The sequence below is a fragment of the Pinus tabuliformis genome, chromosome 2_1, assembly GCF_031772625.1.
Source record: "Pinus tabuliformis cultivar Carrire ecotype Pingquan chromosome 2_1, CPIR1, whole genome shotgun sequence".
Lineage (NCBI taxonomy): Eukaryota > Viridiplantae > Streptophyta > Pinopsida > Pinales > Pinaceae > Pinus > Pinus tabuliformis.
Window position 1 is genome coordinate 902,743,333 of NC_142299.1, and position 19,253 is coordinate 902,762,585.

Below are 19,253 nucleotides of genomic sequence, written 5' to 3' on the forward strand. Positions count from 1 at the left end.
GATTCTATGGGGCACGGAAATAACAATATGGGGGTAATAGGGGCACAACAATATAAATAAGGGGTATAACTACAATAGTAATGGGGTAATCACTAGTATTATAGGGACCCAACATGCCCCTCTCCTTCAAAAAAGTGTTGTCCTCAACGCTTGAGTAGTTTTGGATACTTCTGCATAAAATTCTCATCCTCCCATGTGGAATCTTCAGCGGATAAGTTCTTCCACTTGATAAGATACTCTGAAATTGATCGATTTCGTAGCTGTCGAGTTCTTGTTTCTGTGACTGCTTCTAGTTCCAATATAATTTTTCCTTCCTCGTCAAGTTCTGGCAATATTGTTTGAAATGGGAGCTTGTCGCCTATAACCTTCTTTAAACATGAAACATGGAAAACTGGGTGCAATCGAGAAGCTGCAGGAAGCTCCAATTTGTATGCCATAGTACCAATCTTTTGCAACACCTTGTACGGACCATAATACTTTGGTGATAATTTATTATCCTTCTTAGCTTGCTTTAGGGACATTTGCTTATATGGTTGTAGCCGTAGGAATACCCAATCACCTACATCAAAACTTCTTTCACTGCGATGTTGATCTGCCTGTTGTTTCATTCTATTTTGTGCCAACACGAGGTTATCCTTTAAGAGTTGGAGGACTTGTTGTTGATGTTCGATGTGATGTTCCACTGCCTGAACCTTAGAATTTTCTCTTAAATATGATGTGATGGATGGTGGTTGATACCCATAAAGTGCCATAAATGGGGTCATTTTTGTTGCTGTATGGAAGGAAGTGTTATACCACCATTCAGCCAGAGGCAACCATTTGACCCATTGTGTCTGTTTATCAGATACAAAGCAACGAAGATATCCTTCCAAACATTTGTTTACTATCTCAGTTTGCCCATCAGATTGAGGATGATAAGATGAGCTATGAGCTAACTGAGTACCAAGACAAGAAAATAATTCTGTCCAAAAATTTCCAGTGAAAATGGGATCTCTGTCACTTACAATAATCTTTGGGTTTCCATGTAGCTTTTGAACTGTTTCCATAAATGCAGTAGAAACTGTACTGGCTTTAAATGGATGTGATAATGCACAAAAGTGTGCATACTTGGTAAGTCTGTCAACTACCACCATGATGACACTCTTTCCCTCAGACTTGGGTAAACCTGTGATAAAATCCATTGAAACCTCCTCCCAACGTTGGCTTGGAATGGATAAAGGTTGTAATAGACCCGGTGTCTTAATTGTTTCAACTTTATTTTGTTGGCAAACCAAACATTCTGCCACAAACTTTTGAATATCTGATTTAAGGCCATCCCAAAAAAATTCCTTCTTAACCCTGTGGTAAGTTTTTAAAAATCCTGAGTGCCCTCCTAAGGGAGAAGTGTGCAATTCCATAAGAATCTTTTGTTTTAGCTGGGAATTCTTACAGAGGTATAAGCGATCTTTGTACCATAACGAATCATTTTGCCAGCTAAATGTATCAGAAGTACTGGAATCTTGTTGTAGCTTTCGAATAAGTGCCCACACTTCTTCGTCATTCTTCCATTCCTCCCTTGCTTCGTTTATCCAATCTGGTTGGATAATAGAAATGGCACACAACAATGCTTCCACATCCTCATCCTTTCTTGAGAGTGCATCTGCCACCACATTTTGCTTCCCTTTTTTGTAGATGATTTCAAAGTCATAACCCAACATCTTTGTGACCCACTTTTGTTGCTCTTCAGAGGATAATCTTTGTTCTAAAAAGTATTTAAGGCTATCATGATCCGTTTTTACCTTGAAGTGTCTTCCCATTAGGTAGGGTCGCCATTTCTTAAGTGCATGGAGTATTGCCAACATTTCCTTCTCATAAATAGCTTTGCTTAAAAACTTTCCCTTGATTGGACGACTTTCAAAAGCAATGGGTCTTTCATCTTGCATTAGAACAGCACCAATTCCATTTCCTGAAGCATCACATTCCACAATAAAGGTTTTTGTGAAGTCCGGTGTAGCTAAGACCGGTGCTTGGCACATTGCCTCTTTAAGATGTTCAAAGGCCTTTGTTGCTTCCGGAGTCCATGAAAATGAATCTTTCTTCAATAATGTTGTTAGAGGTGCTGCTATTCTCCCATAATTCTTAACAAACTTGCGATAATACCCTGTCAACCCAAGAAATCCTCGCAGATGCTTTATGGATGTGGGGATTTTCCATTCCTTAATGGCTTTAATTTTGCTAGGGTCTACCTTAACTCCTTCATGAGATACAATATGACCCAAATATTCCACCTCCTGGACTCCAAAGAAACATTTGGATCTTTTTGCATATAATTGTTTCTCCTCCAATAGTTGTAGCACCCTGTCAACATGTTCAACATGATCCTTCCAAGACTTGTCGTAGATTAGTATATCATCAAAAATACTAACACAAATTTTCTAAGGAATGGTTTGAAAATTGAATTCATCAAACCTTGAAATGTTGAAGGTGCATTGGTAAGGCCAAAAGGCATGACCAAAAATTCATAATGACCCTCATGAGTTCTAAATGTCGTTTTTAGAATGTCTTCAATCTTCATTCTGATTTGATGATATCCCGAACGAAGATCCAACTTGGTGAAGTAAATTGATCCATGCAATTCATCCAGTAATTCATCAATGACAGGAATGGGGAACTTATCTTTAATAGTGAGCTTGTTGAGCTCCCTATAATCTGGACACATGCGCCATGATCCATCCTTCTTGTGCACCAATACTACTGGAGCTGAGAAAGAACTTTGACTCGGTTGAATTATACCAGCCTCTAGCATTTCTGCAACCATACGTTCAATTTCACTTTTTTGGACATAGGGATATCTGTACGGCCTGATGTTTGGAGGAACACTTCCTGGAATCAGATGAATAGCATGATCATGATCACGCATAGGTGGGAGACCTTTGGGAGTCTCAAATACCTTGGAATGATTGTCCAGGACTTTTTGGAGATCTGGAGAAATAGATGATTCCAATGTGGAAACATCTAGCGAACATAATTGTGCAATTACACCTCTTTGCTCCTTTTTTAGAAGCTTTGTCATGCCATTAGAGCTGATTATCTTTCCTGGTTTCCCTGCAATACCCCTTAATTCAACTTCCTTTCCTTCCACAGAAAATTTCATGAAAAGTTCTTGAAAATTAAAAGCTATTGTACCCAAGGATTGTAGCCATTGGACTCCTAGTACAACATCAGCACCTCCCATTGGAATGGAAAGCATTGGGCTAGTCAATACATATTCTCCCATGGATAGCTTGATATTATGGCACTTTCCAGAGCAATTTATTGTTCCTCCATTTGCAATCATCACTTGACACTCTGGTGCTGGATATAGGAAGCAATTCAATTCTTTTGCTACCCTACAATGAATAAAATTGTGGGTGCTTCCTGAATCAATCAACACTATTACCTTTTTCTTCTTGATTTGTCCTTCTATCTTGATGGTTTGAGGAGTGGTAATTCCCGCCAATGCATTACAAGATATGGTCGGATTTATTTGTTCTTCATCTAGGCTTTGTTCCTGGAGTATATCCTCTTCTTTTGACCTTTCTTGCTCCTTTTCTTCTTCCTCTTCACAATCTATGTAGAATAATTTCTTCTCAGCACACTTATGACCTTTTGTGTATTTGCTATCACAATTGTAACAAAGCCCTTTTGCTCTTTTTTCTTCCAATTGTTGTGGTGTCAACCTTGTAGGTTGTGGAAGACTATGGGCAACAACACTTCCGTCTTTATAGTTGTGAATGGTATGCTTCCTAGTTGCCATAATTTTGCTTTCCATTTTTCTTGCTAACCTGAATGCCTTCTCTAATGAATCAGGTTCCCAAAGGCGAACATCATGTTGGATATTATCCTTTAAAGACCCTATGAACACATCAATCCTATGCTCCTCTGGAATATCTTTTACCCTTATGTTCAATTTTTGGAACTCCTCAATGTGCTCCATTATTGAACCCTTTTGTTTGAGACTTATCAATTGGCTAAAAAAAGTGTTGCTTTTTGTATCTTCATAATGTGCTATCAATTCTTTCGTAAAAATTGCCCAAGTGATAAATTTTTTACGAGAGCAAAGCCATTGATACCATACAAACTGATTTGGTTCCAAATATACAGTTGCCATACGTACCTTTTGTGTGTTTTGCACATTATTGAGATCGAAGAACTGCTCCATCTGTAATATCCATGTGGCGGGATCCTTGCCATCAAACTTCCTCATATCGATTTTTGGAATATGGTGGGTCTTCGATCCAACATTAGCATCTATGGAATCATGATTAACATTTCTTTTTTTCACATCATGAGTTTCCTTTACAACCTTTTCACCATTAGTAAGTATTTCTTGTAGAAAATTTGTCAAATCTGCCTTCAAATCTGCCATGTCTGTCTTCAAATCTGTCTTCAAATCTGCCATGTCTCTCTTCAAATCTGTCTTCGAATCATCCATCTTAGCTTCCATGCCCTTTATCTTAGCTTCCACGCCACTTATCTTAGCTTCTGTTAGCTTTTGTGAGCGTGACATTTGTTGCACTTGTTCTTGTAATTTTGATATATCATGTAGCATTTCTTCCTCTTCTTCATGAGTCATGCTAGAGCTTTCAGGTTCCTTACTAGGTGTTTGCATTTTCTTTCCTCGGGGCATCAGTTACCGATAATAATGCTTTACTATGCCCTTTGAATTCCGTTAAACCAAGCTTACACAAAAATTAAAAAAAAAACACTACACACCTTTTTTCACTTTATAGAAGCCTGATATTGAATCTGATGTATCTCTGTAATTTCTGATCATCCAGTTCTAAAATTGTAACCTGTAGTAGCCTTCTGCGTCCTCTTTCCAATGCCACAAGTCTGACCCAAATTGGATTCTCCAAGGAAGAGTTATGTGAAATCTCCCACAGTGACTTGCTTTTAGACTAGTTCAGTAGAGTGAACTTGTACGACGTGCCACGAGTCACTGTTTCAACCTTTGAATCTGAAACATGCATACAAGAAACTAGAGTCTGTCCTCTTTCTGTACCTTCTTACAAAATTTCAATCCGATCCCCAGAGAGAAAGTTATGACGATTTTCCCCAAGTCACCTGTTTTGAATGTAATTCAGGAGTCTGCAAAAAGACCAACTTCCTCAGATCATATCTCCGCAAATATCGCGCGAAAAGCTTTGAAATTTGGATCCAAAGTTCAGCACGATTTCTTCTCAAATGGGTTTTTTTGTGACTTCTGAAACATCACAGAAAAAAAGTTATAGTGAAAATTCCACGATGACCTGTTTGGAGCAGCGAAACCCTAGAATCCAAAGCTCTGATACCAAATGTTATGAAACCAGCTCAAGAAAAGATAGAAAAGATAGATCAACGCCTTATAATTCAGCCTCTTCGAGGGGGCAACGTCCTTTACATTACATAAATGAACAATTCTTTGATGATACAAATGACAAAACCTCCTTTCTATATATAGGAGTCTAAGGAGTCACAATATAATCTAGCCGACCTAACAATAATAATATAAAACCACAAAAATAACAATAGAGGGATTCTATGGGGCACAGAAATAACAATATGGGGGTAATAGGGGCACAACAATATAAATAAGGGGTATAACTACAATAGTAATGGGGTAATCACTAGTATTATAGGGACCCAACATTATATTTTTCAAAAGGGGCATGCTAGTCACACTAATAATAGGTTCCAATACATGTGAAGTGTTAATGTATGCCAAGTGCTAATGTATGTCAATGCATGCCAAGGTGTTCTATGGCATGTTAGGGACTACAGGGCATGCCAACACATGCTAGGATAGTTCTTTGTTGTGCTAGGGCATGCCAACATGTTCTTGCACGTACCAGTCATGACAAGTTGTTCTAGGTACAAAGATGTTTTAAGACATGTGAAGTGCCAAGGAATGTTAGTGTGTTCCAAAGCATGTTAAGGTGTGCTAGGAGAGTTGAGGAGTGTTAGGTCTCTCTCATTAATAGAATTGGCAGGGCTTGATTATGCATTAAATAGAATAGTTCCTAGACACACTAGTGGAACTTTATCTAAGGGTAATTTGATAGATAATAAACCTAATAGAGATGAATCATGTGTTGACTCATAAGAAAATTATATTCTCATTACTTGAGGGAAATGATATGCACTAATTACTTCTTCATAAATTGCCTTACTCTAACCACTATAGCCTTGGACACATAATAAAAAATACTCCACAACAATGGTCTTAAATCATTATCTTTTGAAAAAAATAGTAACAAACACATAGTGTCATCAAAAACTCATTGAAATGATCAATGGTGACGAACATTTTTTTATCGTCACCAAAAGTAACCAAAAAGAGCAATGGTGAGGGTCAATAAAATATCATCACTAGAAGTGTCACCACAGAGAGAATTAATGATGGGCCTTTAATGGCCCTCACCAAAAGTGTCATTGAAAATGGATTTGGTGACAAACCTTAAAGGACCATCACTATATACACTTACAACAATGCTTTTTTAAGGACCATCACCATATGTGACATTGGTCATGGACCTTAAAGGTCTGTCACAGTCATGACCCTCACTAATGACATTTTTGTTGTAGTGTCACAAGACTCCTAGACTTCACCCACATACTTACTCAAAAGCCATAACACAGTGCAGGGTAACACTTATTCACGGAAAACTCAACACGAAAGAGAAAAACAATACAAGAGAAAAGGAGCACACAACAGGAAAACAAAAGATAAGAAAGAAAAATGGAAAAAGAAAATAGGAAGTAAAACAAGAATGAGAAAACCATGACGGACTACGAGTGCAAGATGAGTGCAAGGAAGGGAAGACTAAGATTAAACTAATCCTACTCCTATCCTAACAACTAAATGGTCAGGCTTACGTGAAATGAAATTTCAAATGAAGCCACCATAGTCGCTCCCGACCTACATCGACAAAGATAGAAGTGATTAAAAGAGATAAACAATAGTGTGCAACAAAAATATGAAAACGTGAATAAGATGCACATGGAAAGGAGGGTCTCACATGTGGGTAGAAACATGTGTCACAACCACCTGATACACATGCTTACCTCTATGATGGATACCATATCTAGACAAACCTCGACCGCTTCTTATGAGTGCATCCTTATCTGCACCGAGCTTCTTAGCAAGATCGAGGAAGGGTATAAGCTTGTTAACTACAACATGGCTTGCCAAGTAATATTGTTCCAACCATTCAACAATTGGGTTCTGAAATTCATAATGCTTGTTTGGATAGCCTCATGATCTATGAGTGGATGAATTTTTTATTTGACAGATGGGATCGTGATGGAAATACCACAAGGGAAAATAAATATAATCATTCCTAACAATCATGCCAAGACAGTGAGGACCTGCCATCAATGCAAGCCGAAGTGCCTGACTTGATTGATGGAAATCTGAGGAGAAAGATATTGAACATTGAATATTAGAGAGCACAAAGCAACTAGCATCGGATGTGCTAATGGGAAAATAATAAACCAAATAATAGTCACCCGAGATAGAGAAATGACCAAATAAGCTGGTTGAGACATGATATTTCCAGTTTTCACTTTGAACAATCTTGCGAACACTCTGCACAATCGAACCAAGTTCGCTATGAGCCAGATATGACAGACAAATTTGTAGTGCAAGGTTCGCAAGAAGACCAAAGAGATGATCATGAGAGGAAAGATTCGATGAGTGTGATTGTGGGCAAAGATAGTCTGTGAGATGATCAACCTCACAATTCCATGATTTCATGAGAGATAGAAACTCCCAACCTGAGTTTGATGTGAGAGATGTACATCAAGATGGATGCGCTATAACAGATTCAAGGATTTGATCATGAGTGAAAATATGAAAATTTAAAATATCACACTCAGAATACCAAAATGTTTTTACATGTGAATCCACATTGATTGAGACCATGCAGATAGATGGATTGTGTGTGAGAAACCAGATCTGATTGAGTTCGGGGGGCTTACTAGAGTCATGAGGTCTTGACATAACCATCAACGAACGTTGAAGTCCCTCGACTCCTTGGCACGTCCCAAAACTTTCCAGAATTGAAAAATCATATTTTGAGGCATGAACTAGATCTTGCATGGCTGGAGGATGGCTGTTTTTTCTCATTTCAAAACTGTTGTCAGGATGGAAGCCATCTTTGTCACAAGTTTCACTAGATTTTTCATCTTCAACAAGATGACTTGAAGAGTTCTCCTCATGCAAGAGAAGAGATGACTGGGAATGGGAAGTGCGCTCTGTGATTAGGTTGTTTTCAAATTCATCATGGAAAGCCTCACTAACTTGTGTCAATTGAGGAGATAACTCATCGAATGAAGAAACAAGATAACGTGAAGTATCTCCAATGTATGTGGATGAGTTGTGAATGGTAGGACACATGGGAAAGTGAGGTGAGGAGGACGTTTTGATATGAACGTCTTCTTTGGCCACAACACATTGTAGACCTGATTTAGAGTCTTCATGTGAAAATGGAAGATCACATGTTGTGCTTGGGCATTCGTCACAACATATGGAAGCATGGGAGTGATGACTGCCCAAGACTAGGCATTTATTGAAAGAATTAATTGTATAGGATGTTCCACCGAGATTATCAAATTGAGAATCATTCAAGAATGGAAGCTCATTGTTTTGATGTGCACAATTTTGAAACAGAGAAGGAATATTGATAGTGTCCTCATATTTCTACTCCTCTTCCTATGTAATGTGACTGCCTTGTACCTTATTGCAATTTGACCTAGCAGTGTGAGAATCAAGAGAATGTGAACATCTGGTTGGTGAAGCAGATTGATCAAGCGAGTCATGGTACTTGGAGTCATGAATTTTATATGATGGAGGATGGTAGAGATGCAGATTAGATTCGATACTTGAGTTGTGAAAGGTGACATCCTCTTGTGGAATGGATGAATGAGTCTTTGCTATAGGCTTCCTTAGCCATTCTGGAATTTCCTCCATTGAAACATGAGATGGATGAGAAGATGGGTTGGGGACATACTACGCAAATTCCTCAAATTTTGAATCACCAAAAGGGGGTACCTACATCAGGAGAGGGAAAGAAGGAGGACAAGGAAAAATGGGGGTGTTGGTATCTTCCTCTACAATTTGAGGTGCCTCATGATCCACAAGAATTGGGGAGGAAGGAAATCAGGGGTTCACCATATTTAGAAGAATGAACCAATCGTTTAAACTCTTCTCTCAAGAAATCCAAGTTCAAAAGTTGTTCAGGAATTTCATAACATAGGTGAAGGAAGTGATCAACAAAGTCCTGAATTGATTCATCAGACTCCATTCTTAAACGATAAATTTTTTCACGAAGATCCAAGTGCCTATACTCATTGAACGTTTTAATCATGATTTAGGAAAGTTGACTAAATGAATCGATAGAGGAAAAGGGTAATGTGTAACGCCAACATTGAGCATGACCTTCGAATGTGAGGGTGAGTAATATAGTCCAGACATCTTCTTACTCTATTTTGTGGTGTATTAAAAATATTATAATTTGGTGCACATGCACATGAAAAGATGGTTCAACCTCAACACTGAATTTTAACTTTGACAGATCATGGATAACTTCCATGGGGATGGTACATTCAAACTTTTTAGAAAGACATCTCACGATTATGATGTCAGGAAGAGCCATTTTAAATAAGAAATTAAAACCAGACTCTGCAGACACAGGCTGTCGTTTGGTCCTCCTTCTAGCATCATTTTGTTGATGGTGCTGGACCCAACATCAAAGGGGATCTCCCTGGTATGAAGTCCCAAATAGACCTCACACCGTTTGGTGTAGGAGTCCCATTTGGTATGATGGCTTGGTTTCCATTATCTTAGAGATTTTCCTTAGCGCTTGTTGTTTAGCGCATGAGAGTGTTGTGCTTGTAACTTCAAAATGCGAGGTGAGTATGCCTCATGAGTGCATATTGTAAGTTTGCGTCTAAGTTCTCTTACTATAAGGGAGAGGGTAAAAGTGAGCCTCTAGATGAGAGATAGTAGTACCACCCAGGGAGAGACATGTGGGAAAACAAAAAAGGTATGTCCAACATTAAGAGGAATAGTCCATAACGGATGTGGCAGCTGTTAAAATCAAAGTACAAGGGCAAAAATATACACTGTCTAGCGGAGTAGTCCACATGGCTGTGATGGTTGTTATAACCAAGAAAACAAGAATGGTCTGTCTAATTTCCAACAGAGTAGTCCAAATAGACAAGACAACACCGATAAATAATACAACACATCTTCAACAATGTAAGTACTAAAATAACCGAAGTAGTTCAACTATCTTAGTACAGGTTAAGAAAACATGCATTAAAATTTTTAAAGAATAGTCTTACAAAGGGATACATTACATGCGCGCAAACATGATGGTTTGAGACAGGATTTTGAATTAAGAAAAAGTTCCAAGACACATATGTACACCATACATCACTAGCCCCAATAGTGGGACATTGGAGCCACTCCTCGCTCCTCAAAGAAAAAAATACAGACTCTCAAGGCTATGTGGGAGGAGCCAAGGTGAAAAGTCCTTTACTCATACAATGAGGGGGTATATATAGCCAAGGGGGATACTTGACCCTTGTGACTCTTAGACTTCCCTCATGACTGTTTGACTTCCTATGAATTTCCAACTTACGAGACTCTTCAACTTCATATGTCCATCTCTTGGACTTTCACATTACATTAAATTTGATTATAACAAGTATGGCCCATAGTAGTGAAGTGGTCGAGACAACTCATGACACAACTCAACATGACACTACTGACATGTATTGGTTGAATATGGTGTTTGTGTTGAGCTTCTATGTTGTTGAGTGATGGATGTGCTCTCGGTGTATCATGTCTTCACCTTTGCATGGAAAAGTGTGTGGGATATTCGATGGTCTTGGTATTTTCTTGATGGTGCATGTGTTCGTGTCCCTTTCACTTGTTTTTCAATGTGCTTTGTACGTTCGTTAAACTGTGAGAAAGTCTTCTAGCATGCACTATTTCTTCATCCCGTTCATCGTTGCACCATGTTTCATCAATGTACCTGTTCTTGCAATCACTCATGACAAGACATCATAAAATACAGAAATCTCCTAGTCTAGCATGATGTATTTCTTTCTGTTTCAGGTGTAGGTGACTGGGAGGGAGGAAAAGGTAGTGAAACTGCACAAAGAATAGCTTAGGCGGGGAAGAGAGGCTCTAGAGCATTTTCTGGGGAAAATGGGTAGATGGCACTAGGAGGGAGATTTATGCAATCCGAGACAACAGTGACTGCTACAAGGTAGAACCCATCTGAGCAGAACTGCATAGTTCCTTGGGAGGAAGACAAGGTAGGGTGTCGAGAGGAACTGCTGGGCAATTCTGTGCAGTTTTCAGGATGAGTACTGGGCAGGTCATCCGAGGGTTCAGCTAGGAATCTATGCAGTTTCTTCGAGGAAGACAGAGTAGGTCGTGGTAGGCACTGCCAAACATTTCCGCGTAATTTTCTATAGCAAGGCTAGATTGGGTTGCAGGGAGTTGTTGGTCACAACTATGGAGTTTTGAGGGACAGTGTCAGACAAGTAGCAGGGGCCTTACTGACACAACTACGTAGTTTCCGAGATGAGTGCAGAGTGGGGCATCAGGAGAGTGCCAGTCAAAGCTATGCAATCTTTAGGGATAGAGCAGAGCAATCCAGCAGGGGGGCCTGCCAGTCAGATCTACAGAATTTCTTGGAACAATGTGGTACCAGGAAGCAGAGGCTTGACTCACATGACTGCGTAGTTTCTATAGGTAGTGCAGGGTAGGCAGATGGGCATGTATATGCAGTTTCAAAGAGAAGTGTATCCCGAGGTTATAATGCAGTTCAAGTTTCCAGTAGACCAGAGGGAAGCTTGATGAGTGATCATGCAGGAGGCGCAGATTGGATCGAAATTGGGGAAAAAATCTATGCATTTCTAGGAGACACTCAACTTGCTCACTTCCAGGATTGTGCAGTGCAGGCTGTTCCGGAGGACAACCACAAGCTCTGCGTAGTTCTGGGTAGTAGGGAAGGGTCACTGAGAGTTCAAACTGTGCAATGCAGCTCAGTAGGGGTCCGGTTGAAGGAGGGTTGGTCAGTCGAAATATTTTTAGGAAAATGGATAAGTGTGAGAGAAAGTGAACTTGTGCATACATGACATTGTGATCACACACTTAGCATGACTTGACGACAAGGCACCTCAAACTAGTGAGACAAACATGTGCTCAATGAGACTATCTTAAAGGTTAAGAGTGACAAGTGCAACGCTTGAGATAGATCTTCGAATGACCGTGACAACACTTGTGCAATAGTGCTTACAACTTTGTGTGTGAGTATGATCCAGGTGGATATTGGTGGCCACCTGCCAGGTCCACCTGGACCCCCACCATTGTCTTTCTCAGCATTTTCAGTTTCCTTAATTGTAGCACAGTTTACTATTTTTAGCAGTTTTTCGGGTCCTGAACTTCCGGAGCCGTTTTGAGGCCCTAAACAACGTTTTTTTGGAATTCTGGGGCGACCGAGCTCTATGTTGCCTCCCAAAGTGGTAGTACTCGGATAGATCTTTCTAACGAGCTATCGTACGCGTCAAACGGAGATCGTATGCCAAAGTTATGACCCCGGGAAATTGATGTACCAATTTACCCAAACGGGGCCCACAATTTGGCGTTTCATCTTCTAGGGTTAGGTTTCGGTATGTGAAGGGTTTTCCATTGTTTCTCAACAATAAATAGGCCTTCAAGCCTCATTGTAATACAGTTCAGAACAGTTCAGAGGCATGTAGCCATCACATCTCTTCTCAGAGATAAGCTACCATCGCCCTAGCTAGTTTATGGCCATTTCTGTTTGTAAGCATATGTCAGTATTTTCCATTAATGAAATGAAGTATTATTTCCGCTGCATCTTTGTGTATATGGTTATCTCTGTAATTTGTTGCGTTCCTGCTTAAATCTGGATCAGTGGTATCAGAGCGGTCTGCTTTTTCTCTGTTTTTCTTTGCATGTCCCCAACAAGGTCGGGATATAAGGAGTTAGGGCTTGAACTGGTTGAACCTTTGCAAGACCAGCCTCGCAAATCCCGACGGCCTCCCATGGCGGACGAGAAGAAAGACGAGGGGGCAGGAGATCCCATCAAAATCTTGCTCGAAGAAGCGCTCGAGCGACAACGGAACGCGATGATGGACAGCTTTGCGCAGATCCTTCAGCGGCTACCCAGAAGCGGCGCATCGGCTTCCAGCAGCTCCTCTGGAAATGCCACACCCTTTAAGGTACAAGTTAATTTTGAAATCCCCATATTCGAGGGTCAGATAGACGCCGATGCCGTAGATAAATGGTTAAATCTGCTAGAGGGTTATTTTTCTGTTCATGAATTTTCGAGTCGGGAAAAGATTGTTTTTGCTCTTCTCAAAGCAGCCCCCCACGTCAAGGACTGGTGGGAAACCTACTGCGAGCAGAAGGATGAAAGTACTGGCTCACTATTTTCAGCCGCACCCACCTGGGATTCGTTCCGGGATGCCATCAAGGAGCAGTACTACCCTGTCGGAAGCTATGAGGATGAATACATAAAGTGGACCACGCTGCGGCAGGGAAGGGACCAAGATGTGCCGGAGTTCACCAATCTTTTCCATACCCTTCGCACAAAGTTGGGTATCAAGGATTCGGAGCAACATTTGATACTCAAATACCGTGGCTGCCTGCACAAGTACATCCAGGAAGAAATACAGTTCCTAAACATCCCCTCGCTCGGCGCAGCATACCGGTATGCCGTCAAAGTCGAGCAGAAGTTTAAACAAAAGAAGCGAGACTTTGGATCTGCGAATCCAAAGCAGGGGAAAGGTGCCCCTAAACCACAGAACAAAGGACAAAGCCAAGGCGGGACAGCCCAAGACAACCAGCTGAAGCTGCAAGCAAAGAGCAACGCCGCGAAGCCGAGAAAGGACACTGGAAAATGGTGCGAGTTCCATAAGAGCTCCACTCACAACACAAGTGAGTGTCGGGCCAAACAGTCACTGGTGGCTGAGCTAAAGGTTTCAGAATCAGATGCATGTTCCGACTCTGAGTCAGAACCCGATAAGGGGTATGAAAAAGGGAAGCAGATCATTGATGCGGATCCCAGCGCCACTGTTGCTACCGCAAAGATCCAGAAAAATGAACCCGAAGATCCAGAGGAGGAGGAGCGTCTCTTCCACTCCCAGATGTGGGTCAAGGGCTCCCCGATACAGTTCATTGTTGATAGCGGGAGTCAAAAGAACCTCATTTCGGCAGAGGTCGTGAAGCGGTTGGGCTTACCGACCACAGCACATCCACAACCATACACCATTGGGTGGCTTTACCAAGGGCGAGATCTTCGCGTGAGCCAGCAGTGTCGCCTTCCATACAACATCAAGCCCTTCACGGATGAGGTATTGTGTGACATTGCTCCCCTTGAAGTTTGTGATGTATTACTAGGACAACCATACTTGTGGAAGCGACATGCTGTGTATGAATCAAGGCCCCGTGCTGTTATTATTACATTGGGAAATAAGTTGTTCAGGATACCAGAGGTACCACCACCTGCCGCCATCTCTTTGATTACTGCAAAACAATGCAGTAAGATCATTTCCAAAACCAGGAAATTTGTTTTCCTGATGATACGCCCTCAAGGGAAGAAGAAGACAGTGGCCGCGGCCTCCAAACGAGGTCCCTCTGCACAGCAGCTACAAATGGACAAGATTGTGGAGGAGTACAAAGACATCTTCACCTCCCCGGCAGGGGTTCCTCTGCACTGTCAAGTCAAGCACTCCATTGATCTGACCCCAGGTGCGCCGCTACCCAATGGACCAATTTATCGGCGCTCCGTTCTGGAGAACAATGAAATCAAGAGGCAGATTCAGGAGCTCCTACAGAAAGGTCACATCCGTCCGAGTTCTTCGCCCTGTGGGAGCCCGATAGTGTTGGTACAGAAGAAGGATGGGACGTGGAGACTCTGTATTGACTATCGGGCGCTGAACAAGATCACTGTCCGTAATAGGTACCCGATCCCGCGGATTGATGACCTCCTAGACCAACTAAAGGGGGCGAAATATTTCAGCAAGATCGATCTGAAGTCAGGATATCACCAGGTACCAATTGAACCCTCAGATGTGTGGAAGACTGCCTTCAAATCCAAGGAGGGCCTCTTCGAATGGTTGGTCATGCCTTTCGGATTGACGAATGCTCCTGCAACCTTTATGAGGCTAATGGATGACATCTTGCGGCCATTCACCAACTCCTTTGTAGTAGTATACTTGGATGACATTCTGATCTTCAGCCAGAGTTGGGAAGAGCACCTCCACCACATCCGACAGGTTCTCCAAACACTGCGGCAACACAAGCTATGTGCCAATTTGGAGAAATGCACTTTTGGCATGACCAAGGTCCAGTATCTGGGATACATCATTGATGAACAGGGGGTGCATGTCGATCCAGCCAAGGTCCAAGTCATTCGGGATTGGCCCTCTCCAACCACTCTAACAGAGCTCCGCAGCTTTCTAGGTCTTGCCAACTTCTACCGCAGGTTTGTGTTGGGATTTTCTCATATTTCTTGGCCCTTGAGTCAAGTCACCAAGGGCGGGGCGAAAGCAAAATTCTTTTGGTCTGAATCTCAACAGAAGGCATTCAGGGAGTTGAAGGATCGCCTCTGCACGGCACCAGTGCTCGCGTTACCAGATTTACAACAACCATTTGAGGTCGAGACAGATGCCTCTGACTATGCTATTGGGGCAGTCCTTACTCAACATGGACATCCAGTGGCATATCACAGTGAAACACTTTCAGACACAGTCCGGAAGTACCCCACTTATGATAAAGAGATGTATTCCATTGTACAGGCCTGCCGACAATGGAAGCATTACATTTTGGGGAAGGAAACGGTCATCCACACAGACCACCGACCTCTGCAATTCATACAGACCCAAGGGAAATTGCAGAATGATCGCCATCAGAAGTGGTCTACATACCTGCAACAGTTTCACTTGAATATCAAGTATAAAAAGGGCAGCACCAATAATGTTGCAGATTGCCTCAGTCGACCACCGATCATGGCGCTAACCACCGTGCTCAACTCTTGCGGGCACGAGACTTCTGATTGGCCACTTCTCTACAAAAGCGACCCAGAATTCGGCCACACATACCAGACACTCTTGGAGGGTCGGCAGGTTGCAGATTTTCACCTCCAGGATGCCCTATTATGCCACCTCGGTCACCTTTGTGTTCCTTCAAGCGAGCGTGCCAAGATGATTTGGGAAGCACACTACAGTCGGGCTGCTGGGCATTTCGGGGTCGAGAAAACAGTGGCAGTACTGCAAAACTATTTCTATTGGCCGAATCTTCGACAGGATGTTGGGAAGTACATCCGATCATGTACTGCCTGTGCCATTGCCAAACCGACCATTAAGAAGCAAGGCCTCTATACCCCGTTGCCTACCCCTAGTCGACCTTGGGAATCCATCTCCATGGATTACATGTCAGGCCTTCCTTCCACTAAGCATGGAAATGACTGTGTTTTTGTGGTCGTCGACAGGTTCTCAAAGATGGCCATTATGATGGCCTGCAAGAAGAATATCACAGCAGAAGCCACTGCTAAACTCTTCTTTGAACGAGTGTGGGTGCACTTTGGGATCCCACAGTCTATCATCTCAGATCGGGACAGTCGGTTTCTCAGCACATTTTGGTCCAGTCTCTGGTCAATGCTGGACACCAAACTCACGAAGTCCACAGCCTTCCATCCTCAAACTGATGGCCAGACAGAGGTTGTCAACAGGATGATTGTGCACATTCTGCGCATGTATAACTCAAAGCATCCACGCACATGGGACGAGAGCCTCCCCTATGTTCAGCACAGCTACAACCGAGCTCTTCACAGCTCCACTGGCCATAGCCCTTTTCAGGTGGGTTTAGGATTCCAGCCACTATGCCCCATTGATGTGGCCATGCCACTTGCAGCTACTCACATGAATTCAGCTCATGTCCAGTCCGAAACAGATAAGGCCACCAGCTTCATTGAGCGCATCCAACATATTCGCCAGCAGGTCCATGACATTCTTGAGAAATCAAATGCCAAGTACAAGCAGCGACATGATCAACACCGGGTGCCACACAAGTTTCAGGTGGGCGACAAAGTCTGGTTGCATTTGCAAAAGGAACGCCTTACTGGAGCCTATCGGAAATTGAGACCACTTCGATATGGTCCTTACACCATTACTAAGGCTATGGGAGACAATGCATTTGAGCTCAGCATTCCCCCATTCCTTGGCCTGCACCCAGTGTTCAATGTGGACCGCCTTCGGCCATACTTTCCACCATTGCTAGACACATCCGACATTGCAGAACAGCTCAAACCCACAGAATTAAATCCAGATTGCATGGAACAAGCTGCAACTGATCGGATCATGGACACACAGATCAAGAACACTCGCCAACAGCATATCCAACTGTATCGAGTTGTCAAAGCAGGCCAACTCCTTCAGCAGGGCAAGTGGCTCACCAGGGAACAAGTTCAGCAGAGGTTTCCTCATCTCATGGAGGAGCTCAACGCAATGGGGACCATTGCTTCCTAAGGGGGGAGGAATGATCCAGGTGGATATTGGTGGCCACCTGCCAGGTCCACCTGGACCCCCACCATTGTCTTTCTCAGCATTTTCAGTTTCCTTAATTGTAGCACAGTTTACTATTTTTAGCAGTTTTTCGGGTCCTGAACTTCCGGAGCCGTTTTGAGGCCCTAAACGACGTTTTTTTGGAATTTTGGGGCGACCAAGCCCTCTGTTGCCTCCCAAAGTGGTAGTACTCGGATAGATCTTTCTAATGAGCTATCGTACGCGTCAAACGGAGATCGTATGCCAAAGTTACGACCCCGGGAAATTGATGTACCAATTTACCCAAACGGGGCCCACAATTTGGCGTTTCATCTTCTAGGGTTAGGTTTCGGTATGTGAAGGGTTTTCCATTGTTTCTCAACAATAAATAGGCCTTCGAGCCTCATTGTAATACAATCCAGAATAGTTCAGAGGCATGTAGCCATCACATCTCTTCTCAGAGATAAGCTACCATCGCCCTAGCTAGTTTATTGCCATTTCTGTTTGTAAGCATATGTCAGTATTTTCCATTAATGAAATGAAGTATTATTTCCGCTGCATCTTTGTGTATATGGTTATCTCTGTAATTTGTTGCGTTCCTGCTTAAATCTGGATCAGAGTACGAGTAATGTTCACACAGTGAAAACAAATCATGCACACAAAGACAAACCTTCAAAATTTCTAGAAAAAGATCATAAGCGTGACATAGAAATCAACATGCCAAAAGGCGACTGGTGGTCAATCAAGAGAAAAGGGTGTAAAGACTCGACAAGAGCTCATGGAATGAGCAAGTGTTTGCAACCATCAAGGGAACAACCAAGGAAGGCTCCAAACTTTGGATGCATGCCAAAATTTTGGAGGGTGTTGCAGTCACTACAACAAATCCATAAAACACTAAGGAATCTTGTCTCCCTTTTTGAATCAATGCTTCTCGGTATCCAAAAATGCACCCAAACTTGTCGAAAGAATAGGTTCACTACTTCTTACATATTAATGATATTTTTACACGCATTAGAACATGCATATTGTTGAACCTATCAACTACCATAAATAGGTAGTTATGTCCCTTCCTAGTTGTCTATAAACTAACCATAAATTCCATGGATTTTTTTCCCAAAAATGAATAGAATGAAGGGATTATGTAAACTTTGTTTCCTTTTAGTAGGCTTTCTAGTACAAGAAAGCATGCATCTTCTTATGAAACTAGCTACATGTTCTTTCATCTTGGGCCAATGCACATACCTATGCAAGTTTTCCACTATCTTCCTTACACGAAATTTCCCTACAACCTTGGAGGCATGATCCTCTGTAATTAGTTGCATTCAATCAGCTTTAGGAACACAACTTATCCAACTTATAGAGTAACCCATCCTAGAAATGGTATTCAACATTGTTGTCACCATCTTGCACATGAATTTGGCTTTGCAATTGTTGAAACACCTCTATGAATTCCTCATCCTTTGAATATGCCTCTTTGTATGCATCATGGGTGAATGTATCCATGTGCATTAGATTTTCCAAAGCTGTGATATTTGTGGGTGGCCTTGAAAACATGTCATATGTTGTCACTTACTGCAAAATTGTTCGAATTGTGCCAAATCATGTCAAAAGAGTGCAAAAGGTTCAAAAGGAGAACAAATCTCAGAGGAAAAAAGTTCAAAGAGGAG